Source organism: Chrysochloris asiatica, unplaced genomic scaffold (assembly GCF_000296735.1).
Source record: "Chrysochloris asiatica unplaced genomic scaffold, ChrAsi1.0 scaffold00058, whole genome shotgun sequence".
Classification (NCBI taxonomy): domain Eukaryota; kingdom Metazoa; phylum Chordata; class Mammalia; order Afrosoricida; family Chrysochloridae; genus Chrysochloris; species Chrysochloris asiatica.
The window spans coordinates 13,542,884-13,552,970 of NW_006408576.1; positions in this window are offsets into that span (position 1 = coordinate 13,542,884).

Sequence of the window (10,087 nt, forward strand, 5' to 3'; positions counted from 1 at the left end):
TTCCTTCATTATTGTAATACCCTTTTCAGGATACTAATGAGATACATGAATTTAAAGTTTTCTTCTGCTCATTGCACCCTCTCTGTTTTTCTACCCCTCCCTGTTTCTATGCTTTGATTTGCTTTTCATGTTATAGGATTTCCTAAAATGTCTGGTAATGTGTGCCTATATTTAAGAGTCAAATGCCTAAAAGTTAATTGGAAGGTTGATGTTTGTGTGCAGCTTATTAATTGGTAAGCTTCACTTAGAGTAATTAATGCTCGGGATGGATGATTGTGCTTGCACCCATGTTTTATTTTTGTACTAGCCCCTTATCAAGAGATAAGTTTTCCATATCCTACCTAGCATGTTCTGGGAACCAAGGGAAGAAGGAAGCTGTGGAGTGTGCTTTTTATGTTGATTTTCATGAATTTCTTCTGTATTAAGTCTCATACCTTATATTAAATTACTTCTGTGCTTGCACTATAGAGACTTTCTGGATCAATTTCTCTATCAAACATTTGTCTGAACTAGATGGAAAATGTGTAGTTACTTCACTGTTTAGAGAGGAGGAAAAGATTTTGGGGTCTAGTTGCACTTTCTATATGGACTTTGATTGAATTCTTTTGTTTTGAACCCTTCATTTTCCTCCTGCTATTATAAGTATAGAATTTCCAGTTCAATAGATTTTTTGTAATTTTGTGGTATTAATGATTGACTTCTAAATGTAATTATATACACACACATACACAATAGTAAACCAAACAGTACTGCTATAAGATCATTGAAACTTTCACTAAGAAAAATATCAAAATGTGAAGTTATGATATTTAGAGGATATATTGCTTGTCAGTATATCCTCTACATAGGTCCACAATTTTCTTTCTGATTTTTTTGAAAAAAATATGTAATGGATTACTGTATTCTGCATTAAATATAAATAAGTTAAGTTTAAAAATATTGGTGTTTGTGGTGCTGCAAAGAAATGGATACTCTCATAACTTTCTCAGTATTGATTAAATTACAAATATCCATTCTTTATGTTCCAGCATCCTTATTTACTTTTTACTTTTTACTGTGAGTGAGTGAAGATTTACAGAGTAGATCATAGTTTTACATTCAACAAATCATGTATTTCATTTCATTTCAATGATTGCAATCCCCTCAATATAACATCACTTATTCTACTTTTACCCTGTAATTCTTGTTTCCATTCCACCTCCTTTCCTAACCCTCCTGAATTTTGTCCTTAGGTAAACATTGCCCTTTCTATCTTGAATGGTTGACCATTCCATGGTATACATGCCTCATTAGTGTTAATGTTCTCCTTATATATCTATCTCAGAGTCTGTTCTGGTGCTGTGGGTTAATGCACTGGTCTGCAAAGCCAGTTTGAATCGCAAGGTCAGTGGTTCAAGATTACCAATTGATCCTTGGAAACCTTAGGCATGATTGCTATGGGTCAGAATTGACTTTACGACTTCTAACAACAAAACATATAATTATCTAAGGAGCTCTGGTAGCATGTTGCTTATGAGTTGAGCTGCTAACCTCAAGGACAACAATTACAAACTACTGGATATTCCGTGGGAGAAAGATGTGGTTTTCTGTTCCCATAAAGATTTACATCCTTGGGAACCCTAAGTAGGGTCACTATGAGTCAGAACTGACTTCACAGACCATAACCTACCAACCATATAACCTATCTATTGCTTGGTTGAACATTGAGCCATGAGGGTGAATTCAGATCCAGACCTGAAGGGTGACCAAGGCCCATATTCTTAGGTTCCTCCAGTCTCATTCTGATCAGTAAGCCTGATCTTTTTTTATATTTTTAAGTTTTGTTCCACATCTCCCCCCCTGCCCCCCACTCTATCCAGGACCTTCTAATGTGATCCCTTTTAGAATAGTTGGTAGTGGTAACTGAGCACCATCTAATTCTCCTGGCGACTGATGTTCACATATGCTATTCACCCATTGGACTAATTAATTTCAAGTATCTTCACTTTTCTTTCTCTGGACAGGGAGATACCAATACTTGCACCTTAGATGACCTCTCAGGATCTTTTAAAGCCCCAAAAAGTAGGTCACAAAAGTAGGATGTAGACCATGTTTGTGTACCATGTTATGCCTATTAACTATGGTGTTCTCTGAGACTATGATCCTGAGACTACGATGCTGAGATCCAGCAACTCATTTCCTCAAGGTGTTTGGTAATGTTTAAGTTTTAACTTACTATAGACTTCTTAAGGTGGTATTTCCATCTCTCTAACCATTCATTTTACACCATGTCAAATGGCAGTTTGAGCATCCTTAAGGGACTAAAATTGTGTTCCTGTTAAATGCTCATTGTGTTTTGGAAGCAAAAAGAAATCTGAAGGAGAAGGATCAGGGCTTTAGGTTGGACGGGGTAAAGTTTCCCAATGCAATTCTCCTAGGACAGTCCTTGCAACACTTGAAGCATGAGCATGTACATTTTCATGATGAAAAAAGCATACCTCGATGTAACTTTCTGACTTTTTCTCACCAATGCTGTTTCTAATTTTCTTAAAACATCTTCATAACAGGCCTCTGTAATTACCCTGTATTCTTCAAGAAAATCAATAAAGACTTGTTGTTGCTGTTGTTAAATACCATTGCAATGGTTCCCATTCATAGTGATCCTATTCACAACAGAATGAAACATTGCTCAGTCCTGTGCCAGCCTCATCCTCACAGTGCCCATTGTTGCAGGCACTGTGCCAATGAACTCCCCCAAAATAGTCACCATAACATTCTGAACTGACCTCTCTGCCTTGAATTTAATTGGCCAGTAGATTACCTTGGAAGCAACGGTTTTGATTAGGGAAAAAAAAGGGGAATCTTAATGAAATTAAGACAAGTTTATTACTGAGAAAATGTGTCTGCAGCATATTGCAGAGACATGTTTAGTTTGTAATAAACTTGTGCATGAATGAAGTGGAATCCTAGGAGCAGTATCTTTTGATTTACCCTTGTGTGTTGTGTGTAAAAATAGACATTGAGTACATGCATTGTACTAGGTTACTATGTTGGACACAAGCTAGGAAATATGAATGATTTGAGATGTGGATTGGCATGGAGGGGCAGTATCAGGAATTGAGTTGAGAAAGATCAGAACAAACCCAATCAGAAAAATTTCTATATGCTACACCTTGGAGGTTGAATTTATGCTATGGACAATGAGCACCTATGAAGGGTTTAAGCTGAGAAGTAAGAGTCTAGTAAAAAACTTAGGGTAGGAATGTTCACCAAACATCTCTTTCTCTCTCCTATATTCTCATTGCTTTTCCTCTTTATATGTCTTCACTTGTGTCACAATCTTTATGACAATAAAGGCTTTTATTTAGAAATCTCTCTAATGGATTTTCTTTCTTTCAGTTTGAAGTATTTTATAAAATTACTCCTCTTAAAATCAAATAATCCTTTAACTAATTTGGTTATTCTTGGCTGGAACCATTTTTTTTTTTTAGTAACAACTACAGAGTTTGATATATTTGTGGCAGATTTTTTTATTATTATTAAAATGAACAGTTCACACCAACCAAAAGAAGTCAGTGTTTAGAATAGCTGAAAATAGAGAAATTTGGAGCATTTTATGATAACTGAACAGGAGGACAGCTTCAAGATTTGTTACTAAAGGTTGTCCAAGATTCTCGTATTTTAACGATTTGCAGGCAAACTCAAAACCTGTTTAAAATAAGGAACTCCTGTCTCAAATGCTGATTGCACTCGTCCTATGTATAGATAGTGCTTATTTTATAAATGTCATCCAAAGGAAGAGCTACCCACCTGGTCCTTATTTTTACCAGCTGTGAAAAGAAAAATTTGTGAAGTGAGAGCTTCTAAAGAATTCTCATCTCTGGTCCCGTGTGAGAAAAAAAAGAAAGATGGGAGGGGGAAGGAAGTCAAATTTATTGAACATCTATTATGTGAAAAGCACTATGTTGGAACTTGCACATACAGTTATCATATTGTTTAGGGTATATAAGTAATGATGAGGAGTGAGTGGCTTCAAATGGTGAAGTACAGGCTTAGAGGTTTGACAGGTCTGGTTCACAAAGCTCCAATGGAGGAGAACAAAGTCCACACCCAGGTCTATCTTGCCACTGACAAATGCATTTTAGATTCTAAGCGACTCTCAATAAATCATACAGAGAGAAAAAGAACTCCAAAATGCTACTGTACATTCGAGGGGAAAACAGGTCTCTTTAGTGTTTCCTCATCAGTAGTGACAGTCTGTCTTCCACTCGCTTGGTGCAGAGGGTCAATTTAAATCCTCTGATGTGCCAAGAGCTCCATCTGCTCCTCCATCTGAAATGGGAATGTTTTGCTCTTTTTTTTTTTTGAAACTTGATTTGGTCTTTCAGTGTTTGTGTTGCAGCCTTCAGCCCAGATGCCAATAATGAGGAAATGTATTAAGTGATAAGGGGAAAATCAGTGAAATTAAAATGAACGAGGGAGAAAAATGGAAAGTGAGAGAGCAAAAGAAAAGTCTTGCTGTATTATCCAGTCCAGGTGTGATGGGGAATGAAAGTATGTTCCTAAGAGATTCCAACAGATACTGACTAATCCCACACATCTGAGGTAGTGTGGGTCAAGACGGCCCTGGAAGACGTGCCAGAAACACCTTAAAGACATTCTGCCTGAAGATCCAGCCTGCTCTATGGCTACAGCTGCTGTTTATTAGTGATGCTCATATTTTATGTATGCTAGCCTGAGAAGGGAATGCTGCGGTAACACACAATATGTTGGAATCTGCAGATGATTGGTTTTACATCCATGTGCAAAGCTTTAGCTTTCCATTAGAAGAACATGAGGACAATGTTTCAGAGAATCATAGGGGTACCATGGAGGGTAGCGGTAAGGCAATGGAGGGTGATAGAATGAGCATTAGCTTCTGAATCATCAGAAGGTAGGGTTAGAATCAGCTTTGATATGTGCTGCTAGCCAGTTCAAATCTCCCCAAACCAATTTCCTCAGCTGTGAATGGAGCTGGTATGTATAGTATAGTAGAGACTACAACCAAAAAGACTATATTTAATATGTTATGCTAACTAAACCAAATTTTATTAATGATCTCCTAAACAATATAGCTCATCTTGTAGTTGAGCAAAGGAAGATTTAATTAAATGATCATTTTCCTTTTAACTTGAACACAATAATTGTTTAACTCTTTGCAATAATTAAAGTGTCTTCAGATGAATTTTCTCTCTGGAATCTCATGGTAATCCACAGAAATACTAATAGTAGGCTGAGTGGCCCTCACTTAGAGATGGGAACACAGCTATGAAAACCTGGAGCTTGTATTGATAGCCAGGAGTGTTACAGGAACCTATAGATTTTTGTTGTAGACGAACAGCCACTTGAGCATCTCCAAAGTTGCTGAGTAATCTTTTTAAGTAGGGATTCCAAGCAGGGACTCCCATCTTTTCTAATTTTTATAGAAACAGAATTCCATATACGGTATTTTTCTATATGCAAACATATCCAATAATTTTTGTTGTTGTTTGAAAACTCTCAAACTATACTTTTATTCCTTAATTGGACACATAGAGAAGAGTGAGTCAGAGATGTAAATCATTCTATTCCCCTGCACACAAGCTAGGGAGCAGCTCATCCTCCACAACCCAGTTTTACTAATGCCAAGACGAGCTCGTCTGCCACCAAACCACAAAACTTCCTTTTTCTGTGTTAGTGGCATTTATTCTCTACAGTCCCTATGGTTGTCAAGATAGAAGTATATATTTTTTTATTGATGTAAGTGTGAAAATATTTTTGGAATCTGAAAATATGAATTTTAACCTAGAGAGCAGGTCATTAAAATTTTTGTCTATTTCTTGTAAGATAAACATAATAAATCATAAACACTTAAAGTCTTGCTTTAATTAAAAGTTAAAGTCAATTAAAATCAGCAGTAATGGTACTAGTCACTAAAATATAAGGCAAATGGAAAAAATAGGTATTGTGCTAAATATTTCCTGTTATACTTTCAAGGTTTTTAAAGAAAACTGAGGACCGTGTCTTTTCATATGACGTAATGTAAACTATAACATAAACTTTGGCCAGTCAACAGCAACCAGCACTTTTTTTTTTTTGCCACAGTGCAAGGTAGATACAGAGGATTATAAATGTTTCTTATCACCCACTGTGCTGAAGGGAATGTGAAACAGCCATCAGGCAGTTCTGTGCTTGGGGAAACTCCATTTGCAGAAGCCTGCCCAGTTCCTCTGTGGATCAGGTCTGTCCTTTAGGAATCCTTGCCTTTCCTCATAGAAATGGGAACTCTGCGCTTCAGAAGGTGTTGCTCACTTATCACAGATCTAATAGCTCAGAATTCTCTGCAGTGAAAGGCTACCTCTTATTTTGTGGTTTCAGGCAAAGCATTTTCATGGTCAGGCTGTTTTGTGCTATGCCAGAGGGCTCTTTTCTTTCTTTGTTTTTCAACCCAGAAAGCATTTTACTTATTTATTTTTCTTCCTATCCCTGGCCTCTCATTTGATTTTGCTTGTTCAGCGCACAACTTATTCCCTGCAAAATGAATCCACTTATATGTCCAGATGTTGGAAATCTGTAAGCTATCTTGGGCCCCACAGAGAATTTTCTTTTAGACATCACCAACGTTGTCCTCAAACAGCAGGTGTCACTGTTGTAATAGAAAACTCTGAAGATATCAGGGCTTGGGCCAGCCGAAAGATATTTTTACCCAAAGAAGAAAAGGCCCAACATGAGACACAAACTTGGCAAAAGAAATTCCGATATCAATGTGAAAACTCATAAAAGGCTGTAAATTATCAGCATGTCTTTAAAAGCTGAGCCGGAGGCTTTGAGCACCCATTCTTTGGAAGATATACAGTGGGGCTGATCCCAGTTGGTAACTGCTAATGATCTCACCAAAATCTGCAGCAACAATTATGTCCTTGACTAGGAGAGACGGAAAGGAACAGTGACCAAACATCTTCCTTGTCCCCTGGGCCACAACTTTAAGGCAAAAGGAAGGTTTTGTTGTACATGTGTTGGCATCTGCTATTCAAGAACTACATCTCCTGAGGACAATTAGTTGAGCTGCATGTGCTCTGGAACTCATAGCGTTGAATGATTTGCCCAGCGAGGCCCAAACAGTAAGTGGTGGAGCTAATCAACAAATCAGGCTTTCACCAGACCCTACTGTGCTTTATGTAGCTAAATCTTGTGTCGATTGAGAGAGGGATTGCATAGCAAGTGTACTAAGGAACTTCGCCTGAATCTATGTACACAACACAATCTTTAAGAGAACCCAGTCCAGAAATTCCTCTATGCCTAGCAGATTGTTGCTGTTGTTGTTAAGTACTGTTGAGTCAGTTTCAACCCACAGCGACTCTGTATAGGGTTTCCGAGGAGCAGCTGGAGAGCTTGAACCACCGACCTTGCAGTTCAAATGACTTTGCAGTCTGGTGCATTAACCCACAGCACCACACCAGGTACCTCTTTAAAAAACACCAAACCAATTGCCATTGAGTTGACTCATACTCATGATGAGTCCATGAATGCAGTGCATTCCACATTGTTTTCAAGGCTATGAGCTTTCAGTGCAGCTCACTAGGCCTTGCTATGTAAGTATCATTGTGAAGCTTCAAACTGCCAGGTACCATTCTGTTACACAATTAATAACCATTAGGTTACACAATTTAAAAGAATATCTTTAAAACATGTTTTACTATTTGAATACATGGGTGTTCATGTAAAAGTCAGCATAATAATATAAATAAGGGTAAGTATGAGTTTATATACCTTTGTTCTTATTGCTGCTGTGTGCCCTCCAGTCTGTTTCAACTTATGATTACTCCATTTGACAGAATAGAACTGTCCTATAGGGTTCCATGCCTGGAAAAATCCTACAGATCAGTTCTAGTCTGCCCTATTGGGTCACTATGAATCAAAATTAACTTTACAGCTCACTAGAACAATAGCTACAGGAACATGAAATTGCCTATTTTAGTAAATGGTACTTCACAATGCTGTCATGCTACTTAGTACATTGCCATATAATTTAAGCACATTCTGTACACAAGTATAGAGAAAATAAAAGAAATGAAGAGAAATTGGGAAAGATGGAAACTAGGGACCAGGTCGGTATGAAGTGTGATAGGTCACCTTCCCAAGTGGTACCTTTAATTCTCTACATGGCTGGTTCTGGAAGGTGGGTTTAGGATTTGCAGTCACTATTTAGCAGAATCATTTTTTCTTAACATAGAAACCAAACTTCCAAAAGACATTTCCCGGTATCTGCAGCACACTAAAGCGGAAGTATCGTTTTTGTTCTTGTATCAGAAGTAAGCAAAATCAGAATAGTTGTCAAATAAAAATTATTATGTGCTGAGGATATCTTAGATGAAACAAATAAGGTTTTTCTGGGAAGTAGAGGCAATATTAGATTTATAGTTCAGATTCTCAGTTCACAAAGACTGGGTTTTAATCCTTGATCTGTAACTAGCTGTGTATTCCTCAGGAAGTCATTTGATCCAATCTGTGAAATAGGATTCATAATATTATCTGCTTTATGGTGTTGCTAGAATGATTAAATTAAGGGAGAAAATGAATTAAATGTACTGAGCATAGATGTTGATATATATAAAAAAATTATATATAAGGACTCTGGTAGTATAGTGGTTACAAGTTGGGTTGCTAACTTCAAAGTTAGCAGTTCAAAACTACCAGCAGTTCCATGGGAGAAAGATGAGACTTTCTGTTTCCATAAAGATTTACTACGTCAGAAACCCTATACAGGGTCATTATGAGTTGGAACTAACTCCACAGCACATAACCACCATGAATTCTTTTTGGGAAATCCTGATGTCATGCTGTACGATAATGTGCTGGACTTCAAGGTCAGCTTAAGCTGCAAGGTTGGAAGTTCAATCCCACCAGTTGCTCCTCGTAAACCCTATAAAGGGTTGCTGTGAATCAAAACTGACTTGACAGCCCTTAAGAACAACTAATTATTATTGGAGTCTGTGTGGTGCTGCACAATTAGCACAGGACTGCTAACTAAAAGGTCAACAGTTCAACCCAGCTACTTTTCAGAAACCCTTACAGGATTGCTATGAGTCAGAACCAGCTCGATGGCACTTAACAACAATTATTATTGGAGTCCAGGTGTGGCACAGTAGGATAAGCAGTGGACCACTATCCAAAAGGTCAGCAGTTTGGAGCCACCAGCCAATCCTAAAAACCCTATTATAGGGTCGCTGTAAGTCAGAGCCAACTTGACTGGCCTTAATAACAACAATTATTATTAAAATGTAGGATGGATAGTTGGCATAAATACAGAGCTTTACAACTAGAAGAACCCTTAACTATTAGAGGTAATAAAGAGGTTTTATCTCAGGAGGGCTGCTATTAGTTGGAATCTGTTGCACCAGGATGAATGGTAATGCTTGTCTGGAGTGCTGTTTTATGCAGGATCCTGAAGTTTGTTCTATTTAAATAGGAAACAAAAAGTCTAATTATTAATGTTTCTCAATGACAGGGGAAGGGGAAGGGGAAGTGATGTCACAAGGGCTATATATCTGCCATTCAATGCCTGGTTCTACTGTTTCATCTTCTGGTAAACCCAGAGGAAACCATATACAAGTAATGCAGCTGGTTTTGTGGCCGACTAGATGCAAACCTCAGTCTTCCATCATTGACTAATGACATTTTTCACTAAACTGTGCTGCTACCCCTGCCCTCTGCTCTTTAAAACAATAAAAGATGATCATCTTGATTAGAAATGGTAAATCTAAATTTATTTTACTCAGGCTGGAATCAGTGGTTTAATTCCTTAACCTCTGTGTAGAATTTCGGTAAATACTATTCCTTGTTTGTTTTTCTTAGACTGAAGACATTACGAGTTTTGCTAAGAAACCACAAGGAAGATGCAAAGGGACAAGACATTGTCCTGTCCCTTTGCTCCTGCCTCTGGCCTCCGTAATGTTACTGCTTTAGCCAAAGAACTTCTGAAACTTTGCACAATTTGAGTAGATGTGGACCAGTCTTCAAGCCCAGCTTGCACCTTTGTCTGGGTCAAATAGTCATATTTTAATGTAAACAGCACAGTTAAGAGACATCA